Here is a 20,854-nt window from a genome sequence, read left to right on the forward strand (position 1 = left end):
TACAGTCCCCTCTTGAACCTGCTGATAGAAAGGGTAAATGGAACTGATAGAAAGGGTAAATGGAACTGTTAGAGATATAGCTAACTCAGAGAGAGAGAGAGAGAGAAAGAGACATCTTTATTGCACGCATGAGTGGAGAGGTCTGCCTTGGTAACAATGCGTGGCCTAACTAAAAAATTTGTAATTAAGAATATCCTTCCTGCTTTCTGTGACAAGTATTGCCACCCGTATGTGAAGTATGTTAAACAAAGGTCTAACGATCCGACCACGTCGTGCAACATTTCTATTCTAAAGCATTCAGTGCCTCAGACAGCAGCTTCTGAGTAAACGCTTTATATTTATGGAATTTTTTTTCACAATCGAGACATTGTTGCAGGCTACGAAAATAAGCACAGAAAGGTAGGCCTTCCACACCATACCATACAGCACTGTACCGTACCGTACCGTTTAGTACCATACCATGCCATATCATACCATGCCACGCCATACCACACGATGTCATGCCATGCCATAATATACCATGCCATACCATGATTCACCATACCACACCATACCATGCCATACAATGCAATGTCATACCCCACCATGCTATGCCGTTCCATACCATACCATACCATGCCATGCCAAACCATACCATACCATACCATACCATACCATACGATTCCATCCATACCACACCATACCATACCATACCATACCATACCATACCATACCATGCCATGCCATGTATAAATATAGCACTTCTTTTAGTGTTCACCTTCGGTTTTATGTTGAACTGCGTCGTTTTTGCAGTTTGCCTGGTTATGACTGCCTTGTAATGAACTGGGCCACGGGCAGTAAACTTCGATAGACACCATTCTGCAGCTAATCCAGACATCAGCGCCAATTCTTCCCTTAGCGGCCGGACGAAAGCCAACCGGAGCGCCCTGTCATCATGGGAACGGCATCCAGAAAAAAAAAAAGAATTCACGCCGCCGTGGAATTCTAACCAGAACCTACAAAAACCGAGAAACTGCATTTTCTGGTAGTGTCAGACAATTCGGCCAACGCTGTTATCTCCACAACTGCTTTCATGCACAAGAATTATTCAGGTTTAGCCATCAGTTCACCTTCAGTCAACCGGGTGTGCTTAAGTATTTCAAACCGAAACTAGCTGCAGTTTCATCACCATCACTTACGAAGACAGAGTCAATAATTGCCCGTTCACTTCATTTTACTTTTCCTAGAAGGTATCTAGATTGACGGCCATACAATGTTCGAACAGAGAAGACGTCGACATTCAACCGCAATGGTGTGGCGACAGGAGCGGCAGTGACCCTCCTTCGCAGGCTATCGTTCAATATGCAGTTCTACACTGCCGGGCAGAGTGGACGTCGACACGTGTCATGGTTATTTGTCTGGTAAGAACATTTGGAATTCAGTCACAATTGTTCATGTACGAAAGAGGAGCTTTCGTTCAGGGAAGAGTAGCAGGGCCTAGAAAACGTGGTGACCGCAATGGCGCTAGCTCAGAAAGGTTACTGCTGATCTTTAAAAGAAGCGCGCAGAAGGGCACTTATAATTTCGCTTAAATGTGTCTAAAAAAAGCGTCTCGATCGCGACCAACGCGACTGTTAAAGTAGATAGGCAGAGAAGCACTGATTAGGAAGCTACCTGCTTATCTTTTTCAGTTTTAACACGAATCATTGTATGACTCATAAGCAACGAAATCCGGCGTTGGCGTTGGCCAGCAGCAGTGGTCCCGAAAATCCCAGATGACGTCACCGTGGTATCAAGGAAAAATAAAATTTATTCCAAAGGTGTGGAGAAGTTAAACCAGGACATTAAGATTGCGAGGATAGCACGCAACCCGTAGGCCACAAAACTGGGTTGCTTCGCGAGCGATGGTGAACCTAGTATATGCGCTGCCTTATGACGGTATGCTGATGAGTGGGCGTGTCATTAATGGAAGAAACATTAAGAAGGAAATAAATAAAAAAACGCTGTTGCATTCAAAGCACGTAAGTAGTTTTAAGTGCCCTCCGTAATTATTTATCTAGATCCTCGATACCACTGCCAGTTGCAATTCTTTACGTACTGTAGTTTTTCCCCCTAAGTTGTTTTGCAGGGTAATGACTGCAGAAAATTGGAGCGTATTAAGTTTTTCTTTGTTAGATCTCATCCCGAGATTTATAAATTGAGCCGCATGAATACTTCTTGCAAAGAAGCGAAAAATAATTTGTATCACTGCCCATGGTACCCTTCCTTGCTCGTATTTTAACTCTTCATATGCAGGACTATGAGCAGCCTCTGCATCCCTCACAGGCGTTTTCTAGCATTTTCACACGGGCCCCTTCTATGCCCAGGTTACGCAAAGCCTGTCCAGCGGCTGAGGTTACCACTGAATAAGTTGCGTTTAGCCGCAATTCTCGGCGCACTAAGGCGAACATCGCTATTAAACCGCGGCGAACCTGCAGCGAAACATGGGGGGAATATAAGGCCGCACATGAAGTAGAACTTTCTTGGCTCCCTTCTGCTTTCACGATCTCGTTCTGAGCCAGGAACATGTGCTAAGGCCGCTAAAGAGCGTAAGACCGCTATGGCATGTCAAACAGCGGAAACAGCGAGATACGCTGAGCGCGCTGCCTAGCGCCAAAATATATATAAAAAAACATATGAAGCGGCTGCATGCGGCGAAGGAAGCCGACCGCGCTTTCCACCTGTGAAAAGCCGCAGGCTCCTGAAGTCGCAAAAGAAACCAGGGGACCAAGCGCGTTGTATAGTTTGAAGAACAGGACCGGGCAAAGAACCTGTCCAATACAGTAGTGTGACTCCCGCCATCTTCGAGCCGCGTTATATGACCTACTCCCTTTCCTGCAGTCTATTTAATTCTATCATCGGCTTTCGTCGAGATCTACTGTAGAAAATTCATCAAAACGTCATCAAGTGATTCAGTTGAAGTACATGGCTTCGTAAAATGTGCATTAGTGTTTTCAACGTCTTAATTATCATTTCTCAACGTGATCTATGAGTTTAGAGAATCGTTTACTTTAGCGGAAAGTGCTGTCATCCCGAGAAATTCGTCACTCCGCAAATTATTCAAAAATTTCAGCATGTAACGCAATGACAAAACATTCAGATGAAGGAAGAAAATCGACCGGCATACTTCAGTCATAAAAGATGGATATTTTGCCAAAGAGGCATTTTCTCTTTGTGCAGAAAGCTGCCCGCTAGCCTGGCTGAAGAAAATGGAGCCGAATGGAAAGATAATAGCTCTAACGGGGTATATTGCGGTCACAAGTCCATCGAGCCGGCACACGCATTCAGGGGAAACACAGAATTCACGCAGCGGACGCCAGGCGTCCGTTGTTCAAAGGCGCATCTCGTGAAGGACCGCGTGCTCGTATTGCCCGATCTAGTTTCTCACGTATTCCATTGTGCGCCTAGCAGGCGTCGTTCATCCGCTTCTCGTCTCCTGGAGGGATGCGATTGATCATGCGAGCTGTCGCCTCTGCATTGTCCTGCCGCGGCACCCGCTTTCCTCTGTTTGTTCGCGCCCGCTCTGCACCCTGCTTGATGAAAATACTCACTGCTTAGAGCACCTGTGCTGAAACGGCAACACCGGGGGTTAAAACTGCCGGATAATGGTGGCTGTACTGCTCGACGACAAAACTTGCGTCTTCTCTCTTCACGAGCCAGTGAAATGCACGTACTGGACCTCAAAGTTTTAAACAACGCACAAGACTTCTAGCTGATCACCGGAAAAAGCCGCCGTAGAGACTCGTTCTCATAACATGACCTGAAGAGGCTGCATGAACCATTTGCACTTTGCAAGTCATGCATCGTGGCAGGTACCATGACGTTCATTCGCGGTGTTGCGGAATGCAACACGCAAGAAGGGGAGTAAAAACGCAGTGCTCGGATTACTCGACGCACGTTGCAACTTCGTAGATCAGAGTGTAGGGATCCCATCGAGCACAAACGCTGGAATGCAGCCAGTGAGGAGGAGGAAGAGACACAAGAAAGCAGGGGTGCTGCTCAAGTTCTGACACCTCCATGCTTACTTGTACCCCTCCTCTCTCATCATTTGGATCTCTGGTCGCAAAAAGATGCATGCGTTCAGCGGCTGGATGCTTAACTTGCGCCGGCCTAATTCAGACCGCCGAGCACTGAGTGATGCAGCCTGTGTCTTTCGTCCTCTCTGAAACACTGCAGGAAAGAGTACCGGTGTTGGCTACAGCGTCGAATCGGAATTCACGCTGCAGAAGAATAGAGAGCTGCGCGTGGTGGCGCTGACGCGTAAATGTCAAATATAACTGTGAAACTTCTGTTACTCACAGATTAGATACAACTGTAGCGCAATTCTCAAAAATAAATAAATGTCGGATGCTCCACAGAGGGAACTCGACACACATGGCGAGAACCGATCGGGCGCTATAACACGGAGAAATCGTGAAAGAAATAAAGAGAAGTATGAATTGCGATGGAATCAACGTGTACGCTGTGAGAGACAAGAAGTTTCATGTGATTAGCGATTCGGGCAAGAATGCCAAAGTGAGAGCAAGTACACCGGTAAATGTACCGAAGCTAAAATGGTTAAGGTTGTAATAAGAGAAACAGAAACAGCAAAGTGATAGGAATCATACTCGCAGCAAAACAAGAAGCAATGAGAGCCCTAAAAGCAATGCAAGACAGAAAAGTGGCTAGGGATGAACAAGTAATCGGAGATCTGTTGAAGATTGATGGAGATATTGTGCTATGGAAGCTTGCAACCTCGTGCACACGATGATTCGTGACGTTAAGTGCACTGGAAGTACAGCATCATCATCATCATCATCACCACCACCACCATCATCATCGTCAGCCTGACTGCGCCCACTGCAAGACGAAGACCTCTCCCAAATCTCTTCATTGAAACAGCACAGCATAATGTTAGCCTAATTCTAATTCGTAAAAAAAATGGCAACATCAGTTCCTTGAGAAATCTTGCACCAGTTTGATAACGGACCTAAGTTTTCAATACAAATAACTTGATAGCCGCGACCAAACCAAAGTAAATATTAGACTTTAATGAGCTAAGGAAGCAGGCTCGTTTCGAAGCGGTACAGGAGGGTGAAATAAAGGAAGGAGTGACATGATATGTTTTCCTTTGGAGATCATTGGCACCACTGCCGCGTTAATTATTCAATTTTAAAAACATTCGACAAACTTAAGCTGCATGAGTCGCCTGTCAAATTATTGCGTCCTTGGTCGCAGAGAAAGAAGCAGTGGTTACCGAACTTCGTGAGGAGTGGAAAGCTTTGTGCGTAAAGTGATTGTTAAATACGCTGCGTAAGTCACCTTCCGTTGCAAAATGTTCACTGTAAGAAACTTTTTGTACGGACTTCGTGTTTTGTTTTAAACCCATCGGTAGCATGAGTTGGCTTTGTCCGAAGCTTGTATTTGTGCCCCTCACGCGGAGAAGGGCGGGACTACTACTGCTTGTGGTAGTTCTAATTCTATTTTTACCCTTGGAAAATTTTTAAAATCGTTTTTCATATTTTTCTAGTTCTTGTGGGACCTAAAGTCTTTGCTGTGTATAGTGTGGTCACTTTACTTGTACAACAAATATTTCTGACAAACAGCTACGAATTTCTCGGTGAAAATGTGACTGACATGAACAAGAAAAAAGCACGCTGACTAAGCTCATTTCATTGAGAAAATTGGAGCATACCAGTCTCAGAACTTGAAGTCCTGGTAATGTGCGCTCGTTGTTGAAACTCTGTTCTACTTTCATCTTCTATTGTTTCAACAGCTGCTGCGCGAATAAATATAAATACTGGCGTATGGGCACTGCTAGTGAAATTTAGTACCTACTTCGTTGCTAAAATGAACCATTTGGTTATGCACTGATCAAGAGTAGTTGTAATAGTTTTCGTGGTTCTGTAACAAACTTTTTAGCATCTTCACGTACTTATTTGACAAATATTATCGATCAAGTATGAACTCTCGAGCAGCATTGTGACCCATAAATACTGAAGACTCCACCTATGGCCACGTTTTGCTTATTTTTGTAGGAATATTCTAGCATACGCCCTGTTGCATTTGTAATTGCTTACGCCAACAGAAGCCTTTGCCTTATTTGCTTTGTCACTGTAATATAGAAATTCGCAGATGCCTGTTCGTGCTACACTTCGGGTTTGCGACGATACGCGAACACACAAGACGCTTTTGTAGAAATCTAAATGACGGAAGCCAACAATCACCGAAACGAAGGAGCATGAGGGAGTGTCTTTTTTGTAGTTTTTATAATTGAGAGATTAATCAGAGCAGAAGAAAAAAACAATCGAATGCCACAGGTTCGATCCGAACCCGCGATCTCTGAATTTCGCATCCGGCGCTCTATCAACTGAGTTACGGGGACGGCTGTCCAATGTTCTGCTTTCGGCGGCATTTATGTGTAGCGTAAGCAAACCTTGACAGTGTTTGACAGCGCCACCCTCGTGCAAAGCGTGCACGACATGCGTGAGACGTTCGTGCGGACGTAGTACGTCTTGTATTACCGCGAGTACCACGCAGGAACGTTGTCGAACGGTGAGGGCAGAAGCTGTGCGAGAACCGTCTTATGTAACCAATGCTACACTACACATAAATGCCGTCAAAAGCAGAACATTGGTCAACCGTCGCCGTAGATCTGTTGGTAGAGCACCGGACGCGGAATTAACAGGTTGTGGGTTTGGATCCCACCGCCGGCATATGGTTGTTTTTTTTTCTGCTTTTATTATTCTCCCAATGATAAAAACAACAAAAAAGACATCCCACATTCTTCTTCGTTTCGGTGATGGCTGGCTTTCCTCATTTATGTCATAACGAACACAACTTTTCATTCCCTTGGCTTTTGAATTAGTAGAAATTGGTTAGTCACTTACACAATGCCGCCGAGACGGGCGCTCATTGTGACTCTGGCCTCCGCCAAGTGTGCGGGTTGCTGTCTCCATCGTCGAGTGTCCGTCTTCCTCGTCAAGGCAAAAGCCCCCCAATGAACAGCTTGCTTTTGAAGTCTTTGTCCACCTGCCTGCCTGCAGTGCAACCACCAAAGCGTTGTACTGTAATCCAGGCGAGTGCAGCGCACGGCCCTCAGACGTAGGCCGTCACAGGATGCGAAAAAGAGGCTTGCCGTGCGTCATAGTGCCCGGCACGGTTTAGGCAAGAAGCACTCGGAAACCTGCACATTTTCCTAACCCGCTTATCGCCGCATGCACCGGCCTGCACCGTGGAAGCTACTGCTTGGACTCCATCATGGCGCCCGTGATGTCACGTCCTGCCCACGTGTCTACAGGTGACGTTCACCCATCCGTGTCCAATACAGTGCGCGCGCAAGGTATGTAGCACTTTACCTGGGGCATTGTTAACGCCGCTTAAAGTGCGACGAAAGCGATACGCCATGGCTTAGCCAGCGGTTACCCACTACATAGCTCACGCTTAATTTTCACCCTGTGTCGTTCGAGAGGCCACCTTGATTCTTCGGGCGTTGGAAGGGAACGCGGAATACACGGCCTCTGTCTTGCTTTCATGCTCTCGCTTGCGTCTGAAGAATGATGTGGCAAATAAACCTCAAAGGAGGCTCATCCCCTTGCCCCTGCTAGCGTGGTATCGTAAGGGCCTGGCCGGTGCTAAGGAATTAACCACAGATTAATACATTATCTTCGACGGCATGAGAACCAGTGGCCGCTATTGGCGCGGTTGAAAAGGCTGAAATTCCGCTCGTGACTTGACCGGATTTAAGGCAGGTTAAAAGAAAACCGCTTTTGAGCCATAGTCACCAAACTCATCCTGTGCGCTTGAATCCAAGATTTTTTATATAAGTTGATATGCTCGTCATTCAACACGTTAGGCCCGATGCGATAGCCATGGCGTTCGAGTGCTGAGCCCCAGCTCACTTATTTAAATCCCGGCCGCGTAGGCTGCATTAAGGCGGAGGCGAAATGCAAAAACGGCCGTGTGCTGCGTGATGTCAGTGCCCATCAAAGAACCAAGGTAGTCTTAATTAATCCGGAGCAATCCATTATGGCGTCCCTCATAGCAGTGCCGCTTCGGGACGTTGAACCTTCCGTAACCACCGCCGCACAGAGGCCGACTGCCATCAGGAATTTGGGGCAGCTGCTAGCTAACACTGCATTGCCTTGCGGCCAATAGCGCTTGAATCCTACAAGCCGCGTTTTTAATGCCATAGTATTTGAGTTGCCGTCTCACCGCCGATGTCCGATCTAGAGAGGTCACGTGACCTTGTGACGTCATCACAATCTCCCCACTGACTTGTGAGCAACCTAGTTTCTAGACAGCAACCTTGATAGATAACTCTAATGAAAGTGAGAAAAAAGCTTGATTAATGCAAATGTCGGCATCTTCACAGCATAGCGGATACCAGTTACTGCAGCTAGCAGCCTGAATACGGCGGTTTATGAACCCACAATTGCAGCGAAATTGGAGCAAGCACATACAAAAGTTGCTGTGATAAATGTGAAATGTAATTCTATCGCATGCCAAACGTAAGGACACTTAGACGTCGCCATAGTTTTTTGCTTGGTATAATTAATCGCTCAGATAACGGAGTGTGTTCTTCCAAAGGATTTAGGTTCCAGGTAACCTCATGCAGACGTAAATAGGCAGCGCCGCCTGATATATTGCGCAACATTTCTTTAAAAACCGCTTAAAGTTTGAACAATAGGCGCCTGTGTATGCAATGAAAATTTAGGCCCCTTTGCAGTGATAAAAACTCGAATTTGGAAGAATGTACTGCAGATATCGGTTTATTTTCTTTTTTTTTGGTTAGAACACGACCTGGCTTTTTCATTTCTCAATAAAGGCATCATGTTGTCAGAGCGAAGAAGAGCAAACGGAGCAGTGCAAGAAGGAAAAGGAGAAGACGAGGTGGGAAGCAATAACGTCGTATGGGTCGCAAAATCTGAGACGCAAAAAAAGGAACTATTCAAAAAGGGAATTTGAAAAAAAAATCTACAATCATATTGCTGGTGATGCCGCATCTTATGGTTTGCAAGCGTGCTTGACCGGGCCAGTTTGCGATACTTATCAGCGAAAAACGCAAAACGGCGGAACATTATTTGTTTTTATTTGCTTATTTCTATACACTAAGGGGGAAAAAAACCAGAAAAATAGACACTACAGTAGGTTTGTTCCTTCACTAGGTCTTGTCTTAAATTTTGCGCTGTTTTTAGTGTTTCTCATTGTATGACAGCCGTTAAATTTTTCCCTCTTTTTCATATTTGGGGCAGCCAATTCCCATCCGTGTATCTAGAACATCACGGGGAAACAGAGAATGTACTGCGAGCCATGTCACGAGTAATGCGTGTGCTATGATGAGCTGACTCATTTGACATGAAGGGTATATTATTCAAGCCCAAGATAATGAAGAAACTTGGGGACCGTGACGTTGCTCGAGCATAAGCTAAGTCCGTGATTAGTGGTGTCAATGGAATCAGGACTTGAAAGCCAAGGGAACAGCCGAGACTTGGCTCCAGAATCCTCGCATACACAACTCCACAGTCGCAAATAAGCAGCACTTCCTCTTGCACTCTGATGACCCGAAGGAAAAGAATTATGCGGGTGGTAGTGAGATCACCGCTTCCTGATTCAACAACTGACATTGGTCGGCTCCGCAAGCTACATATAGGCGTCTGGGATAAAGAAACATGAACGGTGAAATTTCTAGCGCAATAAGGTAGGGGGTATTGTTCAAGGGTTCATTTCTGGATTCGCTCTTCGAAACCTCTATTATTGAGATCGGCTTGATTTGACGTCAGAGCTGATGTTTTTCCAAGCAGTGACAATTATCTCCATAATAAGAATATTAATTCAGAAAGCGCTGGTACGTCAATCAGGAAGACTCCTTTTGGAGAACAAGAGCGGCAGGCATATCCGCTACGAACGGTATATTCGCAATATTTTGTTTTTGATAATGGAACAAACAATGATGCCCATTTCATGTCCATTGTTCATTTACAATTGTCTTAAGGCAGGACCGCAAAAAAAACCAATTCACCCAACAGCTCACGCTTTCACGCTTCATTTCTTGTACAATGGGCTGCGGTTATTCGTCGTGGTTTTTGTAACCACATCGCGTTGGGCCCTTCATCGCACCGTGGTCAGGCAAGTCCAGAATGCCGGCATTTACATTCGGAAAAGATGTCTTCCTCCCGGGGTTCTGCCCGCCCGAGGTTTCTTGCAATCGATCAGTCATTGCACAAGGATGTGGAAGTTCCTGAAAGCGAGTGGCAACGGACAACCCGGTTGTGCCGGGATCATCTAAGGATTGTTCTACAGCTGTTAAGGAAGCCGTCTGGTTGGAAGAACCAGTGGCGTGAACTGAAGCGCCTTATCCACTGCAAAAATAAGGTCATGTGGCAGCGACAGCTACCCTTGCTTCGAAGCTTCGTTCCAAAGAGGACTACTGTATCCGTCAACCAGGTACAAAATTTAAGAGGTGCTCTGCTTCAGAATCCTGTTCTGAACCCTGGCCCTAACTTTCTTTCGAGCACGACAAGAGTGAACCTGAGCTTCTGCTAAGGTAAGACTTGTCTACCCTGAGGCCAGTCGTTGAATTTCGGAAGGTGTCCCTGTTCTAGCAGTCCTGGGAGTCGAACAAAAACATGCCAATCAAGAGGACTGTTGAATGCTTGCGCGACAATCCCCTTGCTCTTTTGGTCGTAAACAAATGGGGTGTCGTTGTCCTTCCAAATGATAGTTTCAAACAAAAAGCATGTGATTATGTTTTCTTAATTTTTAGGGAGTGCGTTAAGACTACACCTGCAAAACCTAAGAGCAATGTTTTGAAATTTTGCAAACAATACAAGTTGCATAAACTGTTCCGTTCAATAAAGAAGTGTAAGAAACTGTTTGTCGACGTTTTTCAGCATCAAGACAGATAAAAGTGACGGGCATTTCTGTGTTAATGTGTCCGAGAAAGGGCCTAGGCGAAAGCGTTTAGGACAGTTCTTAGAACAATAAGTTACCCAGCTACCTTTATCAGGTTAAGCTGGATTCAACTGCCTCAATTGGTTTCGTCGACGGCTATCAAGACAAGCCACTGCTCGCACTTTCTATTGATGTAAAGGATCTGTATCAATCGACGCCCACTGACCAATTTCTTGTGCGCATTAGTGGTAAAATTGATAAACACGGAGCTGTTTCTTATCAAAATGCAGCCGGCAGGTCAGTCGGTAATTCATTACAATTATTATGAGCCCACTTTGAATCAAGGCACGTCGAAAAAGAAGGCGGCGTTTTTATCTAGAAGAAAGACATATGCACAGCTGCTTCTATTTCTCGAATTTTTAATGAATTTTGTTTAGCCCTGAATGACAGAGCACTACGAGCCCGCCTCCAGGACTCAACTGTAAAAAAGGTGTTTCGTTTCGTCGATAACTGTTTTGTTTTACTTGCTTGTAATCTCCAAGCTTGTAGTCGAGACCTGTCTCTAATCTGTGCTATTTTTTAATGTTCTCGCTTCTCTGGATGTAGCCCATGAAGTTCTGTAAACGACAATAGCAGGTGTCTTGACTTGAGCCAAGAATTTTCTTCCCGCCTTGTTGCTGGTCTTTTGAGCCTTGCGGTGAAAACCCTTCGAAGCCTTATAGATGCTCGCATTCCAAACTGGTTAAAACATTAATTTCTCTGTCTTGTTTCAAGAGTGCCCTCACAAGGTCCTGTCTCCATCAGATTGCGCCATCAGGCCGATAGACTAGTCGCTTCCGGCTACTCACATCCCATCTGGACAGAGGCCGAGGGGTTCCCTAAAAGACTGAAAGTGTAGCCCCACCATCGCTCCAAGCCCTGAATGCCGACCAAGTAAGCGAGTGGAAGTTACACCATACCTTAGTAAAGCATCACACAACTTGAAAAGAGAAAAAATAATCGAAGTGGACTTATCAGCAAACCCGGAAAAACTCTAATTCCAGAAAAGACATGAAGAAAAGTTTGTCGAGTGTCAAACAAATCTGGCATATTAGAGTCATCTCGCCTGTGGCAATTATCAAACCGGCAAGACGGGGAGCTGCTTAAATGATAGACTGAGGCAGCCCCACAACATTGTTGGCAATGGAAGTTCACGAGACGTCAGAATTCATTGTCGCGATAGCCACTGCGCATCGGTGTTTAAATAATGCCAAGTTGTAGCAAAAATAAAGATCAGCTTTGTGAAGACGTGACTGAGGCCACATAAATCAAGAAGCTTGGTGAGAGGTGCATATTTAGCTCCTCGTCTATGTCCATCTACTGTAAAAAAGAACATAGTTTCTTGAGTTGCACTTCCAAGTTATTGTTGTCTTGCAGGAATGCCGATGCGTGAGTGTTTACCATGATCACTGCGCTTTAGTTTTCGATGTTTGCTTTGCTCGCCTCTGCTTATACGCGCAGCGCGCCAAATCAGCGCCACTTGTTAGTTCAGCGTTGTGTAGCGCCCCATTTTTCTCTTCCCTTTCCTCTCTTCAGGGATTCTGGCGTGGGCTAGTTGGTTCCTACTTTCCACAACACACATTGACACAGCGCAGCGGAACGAGGACGAGAAGGAGAAACACGAAACACAGGACGGGCGCTGACTACCAACTCTTTATTGCGTCATAAAAAACCGGCACAATTTATACCATTCACCTGGACCACGTGATACACTGTAAGCCAGTGGACATTGCGAAAAAACGCCTCACACTCTGGCGAATGCTGTTCCGGCGTGGTTTATCAGATTCCCCTTCACGTGCGGTAAAGTATACATCGGCCAGACCGTACGCTGTTTCAGTGACAGAGCAAGTGAAGACCCCCTCATTGTAAACAAAACAAGTCTGGGAGCCACATGGCAGGTCATTGCAATCAACCCCGCCACGAATGTCGGCCTATGTTATCCGCCACTAAATTTCTGGCGACAGCAAGGATTAAAATAGAGAGGGAGGTTTCGAAGGATTTTTGATTGAAAAGACTGGGACGCGTGCATCAGCAGCCCTTCTGTCTGTCTACTGGAGAACGAAAGGTCCTTCTTAGAGCGGGCGCAATTCTTGCATTTAAACCACATCTAGGCATCTTGGCAAACGGTTTTTGCTCGCACCTCACCTCATTGTCTTTTATTTGCTCTCATTTAATTAGCCGTGTTGTTTGTCGGCCTTAAGCGGATCGTCTCTCTTTTTTCTTTTAAAGATTTTAATGCTGTTTTAACGTCTTAAATGTTTGGCCGGTGGTGGTTCGTTTTAAGTTCTTTTTCTTTATTCTCTCTTTTTATACGATTTTAGCTTTTGTGTGTTCTTTTGTTGGTGTCATCTCCTTCCTTTCTTCGTTTTCGCTTTTAGCCTGCTAACTGTGCCAATTGCATAGCAAGTTTTCATTATTTTTCTGCATGCTATGATTGTACGCCCTTTTTCATTGTGATTTCACGTCTGTCATCGCCGCGTTTCTTTTACTCGTTACTGCCCCTGGCAACGCCGATGTTAATGGCAGACGCACAAGCGCGATTCTCCTTTATCTGTGGCCCTTTTATCATTAGCTTAGTAATGCTATTGCATGTTAGCGCTTGCACGTGTCATGAATGCTTTTTGACTGTGTAATGAACGCCAGCGCGTGAGGCGTTTCTTCGCAATGTCCACTGGCTGACAGTGTATCACGTAGTCCAGGTTAATGGTATAAATTGTGCTGGTTTTTATGAAGCAATAAACAGTTGGTGCTCAGCGCCCGTCCTGTGTTTCATGTTTGCTCTTCTCGTCCTCGCTCCGTTGCGCTGTGTCAATCTGTCTCTTCGCCCTGTGCCGTAGGGCTGTAACGACATCGTCATTATTGTAATCAGGAAGGTTTTTTTAACGATATTATTTGAGGAAGCTTTTTGTTAGCGAAATGACTATGCGTATTTATTTTCAAACATAAATATTGCCTGATTAACTATGCTTTGTATGGCTCAACACGTTTGTGACCTCAATATGCTTTGAAAACGTGGATTTGAAGCTCGACAAGTGATTTATTTTAGAGTTTTGTTCGAGCCTCTGCCGCTTGGAGTGAAATAAAATTAAAAAGCTTCGTATTCTTGGCATGTCAGCCACATGCTTTGACGTCAACGTGGTGCAAACAAACAATAAGGCAAAACAAACAAAAACGATGCTTGTCAGGAGGACCTTAGCGAGACAAGGCCCATGAGCAAAGGATCCCCACTGCTTAACACTGCCTTTTTGCAGTCAATCGAAACCTTCATGTGATTATTGATTGATTGATTGATTGATTGATGGATTGATGAATTGATGGCCTGATTTATGGATGGATTGATGGATGAATGAATGGATGGATTTATGGATGAATTGATGGATGGATTGATAGATGGATGGATCGATAGATGGATGGATTGGTGGATGGATCGATTGATTGATGGATGGATGGATTGAATGATGGGTGTTTTGATGGGTGTATTAATAGACGGGTGGTTGGATTAATAGATCGGTGAATGGATGGATTGATGGATGGGAGGATTGATTAATGGATTCATGGACTGATTGATTCATGGATCGATTGATAAATGAATAGATGGATGGAGTGATTGATGGAGTGGTGGATGGATTGATGAATGGATGAATGAATTGATGGATAGATGCATGAATGAATTGATGGATGGATAGGTGAATGGATGGATTGAATGATGAATTGATGGATTGAGTGATGAATTGATGAATGGATGGATTGATGGATATCTGCCTGGATAGATGGATTCATTGATGCATTGGTGGATGAATTGATGAATGGATTGAAGGATGGATGGATGGATTGATAGAGGGATGAATCGATGAATTGTTGGAAGTATGGATTAATGGATGGGTGGATTGATGGATTGATTGAAGGATGGATGGATGATTGAATGAATGGATTGAAGGAAGGATGGATGGATTGATTGATTGAATGATTGATTGATTGGTAGATGGATTCATGTATGTATGAATGGATTGATTGATGAATGGATTGATGGATGGATGGATGGTTGGATTGGTTCACAGATAGAAGGATGGGTTGATCGATTAATTAATGTATGGATGGATTGGTTGAGAGATGGATGGATGGATGGATAGGTGGATTGATGGATGGATTGATGCAATAATTGAATGGTGGATGTATTGATGGATCGATGAATGAATGGATAGCGGGATGGATGGATTGATGGATGGACGTATTGATTTATGGATGTATTAATGGATTGACGGAGGTATGAATTGATGGATCGATGGTTGAATGAATGCATTGACGGATGGAATGAAGGCTGGATGGATTGATGAATGGATGGATGGATTGATTGATTTGTGGAGGGATTCATGGATGAATGAATTGATGTATGATGGAAGGATGGATGGATTCATTAATGGGTGGATTCATGGATGGATGGTTTGATGGATGGATCGATGAATGGATTGATTGATGAATGGAAGGATGGATGGATGAATAGATTGCTAAATGAATCGAAGAATGGATGGATTAATATATGACTGGATGGTTGGATTGACTGACAGTTGGAAGGATGGGTTGGTGGATGGCTGGATTGATGGATGGAATGATGAATAGATTGATTGATGAATGGTTTTTGTTTGGTTTTAGGGGATTTAACGGCCCAGAGCGACTAAGGTTATGAGGGAGGCCATAGTGAAAGGCCCCAGAAATTTCGACCACCTGGGGTTCTTGAACGTGCACTGACATCGCACTGTACACGAGCCTCTAGAATTTTGTCTCCATCGAAATTCGACCGCCCTGGCCAGGATCGAACCCGCGTCTTTCAGGTCAGCAGCCGAGCGCAATAAACACTCAGCCACCACGGTGGCATTGATGGATGGATGAATGGATGGATTGATGGACGGATGAATTAGAGGATTGTTGGATTGAAAGATGGATTAATGTACGGATGGCTGGATGAATGGATGGCTGCATGAATGGATTGATTGAAGGATAGGTGGATGGTTGAATGGATGGAATGATGAATGAATAGATTGGTGGATGGATTGATGAATGGAAGAATTGATGGATGGGTGGATTTATGGATGGATGAATGGATTGAAGGATGGATGGATTTCTGGATGGATGGCTAGATTGATTGATGGATGGATGAACGAATGGACGGAGTGATGATTGGATGGATCGATTGATGGATGTAATGTTTGATGGATGGATGATTGAATGAATGGATTGCTTGGAAGATGGATTCAGGGATGAATGTATTGATGTATGATGAATGTATAGATTGATTGATGAATGGACGAATCAATGGATGGATTAATGGATGATGGATTGATAGATGGATGGATGGACTAAAGGACTGATTAATGAATGGATGGATGGAATGATTAATGAATGGATGATTGAATAGATGTATTGATGCTTGATGGCTGGAAGTATTGATTGATGAATGGAGGAATTGATGGATGAATTAATGGATGATGGATGGATTGTTGCATTGATGGATGGGTCGTAATTAGGCTCAGTACGAGGTACAAGCTGAAGGTGGTGCAGGTTTACGCACCTACATCCAGAAATGATGACCAGACAGTTGAAAGTTAGTATGAAGATGTGGAGTCGGCAATGAACAAAGTAAAATCACCGTAAACTGTACTGATGGGCGACTTCAATGCGAAGGTGGGCAAGAAGCAGGATGGCGACCAGGCGGTAGGCGACAGGGGATAGGTTCTAGGAATAGTAGCAGAAAATTATTAGAAGAATTCGCAGATATAAATAATTTACAGATCATGAATACCTCCTCCCGAAAACGAGAGAACAGGAAGTAGACTTTGAAGAGCCCCAATGGTGAGACTAAAAATGAATTCGACTTCATACTATGCGCTCAACCTGGCGTCGTTCAGGATGTGGACGTCCTCGGAAAGGTGTGCTGTAGAGACCACAGAATGGTAAGGTCTCGAATTAGCTTAGTCTTGAGGAGGGAAGGGAAGAAGCTAGTGAAGAAGTCCATTAACGAGTTAGCGATAAGAGAGAAAACAGAGGAATTCAGGATATCACTTCAGAACAGATATTCAGCCTTAAATGAGGAAAACGATCATATTGTCCTTACAATCAAGGATAATCTACCAGCTATCAGTGCGGAGTGCACAGTATAAGTAGGCGGTAGGACGGTTCGACAGGATACCGGGAAGCTATCTAAGTAGGCGAACAATCAGACTACGAAACCCTAAAGCTTGAGGGCGTCTAAACCAACAGGCTGCATAGGACTAGCCGAGCTATCGAATTTAATGAATAAGCGAAATGTAGCCGACATAAGGAAGTTCGATATGGAGAGTATCGAACATGCTGTATAGAACGGAGGTAGCCTGAAAGCGGCGAATAGGAAACTAGGCATTGTTAATAATCAGATGTATGCGTTAGGAGGCAAGGTGGGTAATGTCATTAGAATATGGATAAGATAGTTAAAGTCGCCGATGAGTTGTACAGAAATCTATTCAGTAGTGAATGTAATCAGAGCGTTAATGAGAGAGACAGTAGCGCACAGCAATGAGTCATCCCGCCAGTAATGAAAGATGAAGCTACGAAAGCCTTAGGAACAATGCAAAGGGGAAAACCAGCTGGTGGAGATCAGGTGACAGCACATCTGTAGAAAGACCGAGGGGAAATTGTAACAGAAAAACTCGCCACCGTGTATACGGCATGCCTTATAATCTCGGCCGTGCCAGAAGCTTGGGAGAACGCAAACAGCAACTTAATTCATAAGAAAGGAGACGCAAGGACTTGAAAAATTACAGATCGATCAGCTGACTATCCGTAGGCTAAAAGGTAATCGCGGAAAGGGTCAGGGCAACCTGAGACTTCAATTAACCAAATGATCAGGCAGGTTTTCGTAAAGAATATTCAACAATAGATCTCATTCACACTATCTGTCATGTGATAAAAAAATGGGCAGAATATAAGCAACCACTATATATAGCCGTCGTTGAATACGAGAAAGCATTCGACTCAGTGGAATCCTCAGCTGTGATAGAGGCACTGCGGAATCAGGGTGTAGAAAAGCCTTAAGTGAAACTACTGGAAGATAACATGAGCAACTGCACCGCTACCATGGTCTTCCATAAAGTCAGAAATAAATTTTAATAAGGAAGGACGTCATGCAAGGATATACGATGTCAACAAAGCTGTTCACTGCCTGTCTACCGAAAGTATTCCAAAGCCTGAAATGGGAACAGTAGGAGATAAGAGTTAATAGAGAGTACCCAAATAATCTGCGATTCGCTGATTACGTCGGCTTGCTGAGTGACTCACGAGGTGTGAATTGCAAAGCATGATCAATGATTTAGGGAGGCAGAGCAAAACGGTGGGCCTAAAAATTAACATGCAGAAAACAAAAGTAATGTTCAACAGCCTAGCATCCAAACACCTTTTCACAATTGAAAGCGATGTGTTGGAAGTGGTAAAGGAATGTGTACTTAGAGCACCTAGTAACAGCTAATCCGGAACATGAGAAGGAAATAATTAGAAGGATAAGAATGGGGCGCAGCGCATATGGCAGGTTATCTCAGATCATGAATAGCAGTTTACCAATATCCCTCAAGAGAAAGGTGTACAACAGCCGTATCTTGCTGGTACTCACCTACGCGGAAGAAACATCGGGGCTAGCGAAAAGGGTTCAGCTTAAGTAAAGGATCCCGCAGAGAGCCATGGAAGGAAAAATGATTGGTGTGACGTTAAGACACCGGAAGCGGGAGCAGTGGGTGAGTGAACAAACGCGGGTTAATGACATCCTAGTCGAAACCAAGAGGAAGAAATTGACCTGAGCAGGGCATGTGATGCGAATGCTAGACAACCGCTGGTCCTGAAGGGTGACGGAGTGGATTCCAAGAGAAGGCAAGCGCAGCAGGGGGCGAACGGAGGTTAGGTGGGTGGATGAGATTAAGAAGCTTGCAGGCATATGGTGGGCGCAGCTGGCAAAGGACCGGGTTAATTGTAGAGACATGGGAGAGACAGGGTGAACCCTGCAGCGGGTGTAGTCAGGATGATGATGGTGATGATGATGATGGATGAATGAATAGTTTGATGAATGGATAGATAGATAGATAGATAGATAGATAGATAGATAGATAGATAGATAGATAGATAGATAGATAGATAGATAGATAGATAGATAGATATATAGATAGATAGATAGATAGATAGATAGATAGATAGATAGATAGATAGATAGATAGATAGATAGATAGATAGATAGATAGATAGATACATAGATAGATAGATACATAGATAGATAGATAGATAGATAGATAGATAGATAGATAGATAGATAGATAGATAGATAAATAGATAGATAGATAGATAGATAGATAGATAGATAGATAGATAGATAGATAGATAGATAGATAGATAGATAGATAGATAGATAGATAGATAGATAGATAGATAGATAGATAGATAGATAGATAGATAGATAGATAGATAGATAGATAGATAGATTGATTGATTGATTGATTGATTGAAGGATTGATAGCTGGATGGACAGATTGCTGGGTGGACCGGTGAATGGATGGATTGAATGATGAATTGATGGATAGATGTACTGAAGGATTAATGGATGGATTGAAGGATACCTGGATTGATGGATGGATGGATTGATTGGTTGATAGATGGATGGATTGATGAATGGATGGTTGGATAGATGAATGGATGGATTTATGGATGAATTGATGAATGGATGGATGAAAGGACTAATGGATGCATGGATTGATACATGGACTTCTGGATGTATGGGTGGATGGATTTATTGAAGAATAAATGGATTGATGGATGGACGGATTGATGATTGATGAATTGCTTGATGGATGGTTGGATTGAGGGATTGATCGACATATGAATTGATTGATTGATTGATTGATTGATTGATTGATTGATTGGCGTATGGATGGATTGAATAATAGATAGCTAGAATGATGAATGGGTGGTTGAATGGATGGATTGATGAATGGATGGGTGGATTAATGGATTGATGGATGGATGATTCAATGGATGAATTGATAGATGGATGATTCAAAGGATGGATTGATGGATGGATGGATAGATTGAATGATTGGTGTATGGATTGATGCATGATTGGTGGATAATTGTAATAATAGCTGGATGGATTGATTGACAGATGGAAGGATGGACTGATGGATGGATGGACTGATTGATGGATGGAAGGATTGATTGATGGATGGATGGATGGATTGATTGATGGATTGATGAATGGTTGGATAGATGGACGGATTGAAGGATTGATTGTTTGATTGAATGATTGATGAATGGTAGCAGCGATGGCGTAGATTTAGAGCGCCTGCCTCGCGTGGAAGAGGTCCTGGGGTCGAATCTTCTTGCCGCGCAATTCTCCACCCGGTTTGAAAACAAAATTCAGCGTGTTGACGGAATTGCATAAGCAGGGTTGGGGAGCGGCCTGATCTCGGTGGCCAAAACCGACAACGCACTCTTTAACCAGAACAAGATTTGGCCACGCTGGTGTAGTACTTGGCCACAAATTTCTATGAACAAACCAATTAACCCTCGTTCCTCAGTCCCCAGCGGCTGCGGAGCAACTGACCAAGGCGGCAGTCGGACCTGTGACGCAGTGGAGGGTACTAAAAATTTCTGGCTCCGCATAGGCCGCCATTGGAATCTGAACCCGGCAGCGTTTAACGGTAGAGCCATATCTAGTGATGCTATCCTAGCAGTGCTGTTCGAGGAGCTAGCGGGCATTAAAGGGGATGTCACAGGGCTTAGGGAAGTTAGGAGGACAGGTGTGTCGTATACAGTACTAAAGGACGGGGACTTACTGTGCTATTCCGGATCAGCGGGTAGACGAGAACTAGGTGTGGGATTCCTCAGTAATCAGGATAAAGCTGACAACGTAGAAGAC

At 44.2% G+C, this 20,854-nt stretch overlaps 1 long non-coding RNA gene across 4 annotated transcripts in view; it reads right to left on the reverse strand.

The window, feature by feature from the left end:
• The window catches only part of LOC144106768 (uncharacterized), a 107,587-nt gene that overhangs the window by 32,736 nt on the left and 53,997 nt on the right, over positions 1 to 20,854 (reverse strand). For 3 of the 4 annotated variants that reach the window (XR_013309108.1, XR_013309107.1, XR_013309109.1), the window contains exon 2: positions 6,888 to 7,037. The exons of the other annotated variant lie outside the window; for it this stretch is intronic. This is a non-coding gene — a long non-coding RNA (uncharacterized LOC144106768). The remainder of the gene's footprint in view (positions 1 to 6,887; positions 7,038 to 20,854) is intronic. 4 annotated transcript variants of the gene reach the window in all.

Source organism: Amblyomma americanum, chromosome 1 (assembly GCF_052857255.1).
Source record: "Amblyomma americanum isolate KBUSLIRL-KWMA chromosome 1, ASM5285725v1, whole genome shotgun sequence".
Taxonomy (NCBI): domain Eukaryota; kingdom Metazoa; phylum Arthropoda; class Arachnida; order Ixodida; family Ixodidae; genus Amblyomma; species Amblyomma americanum.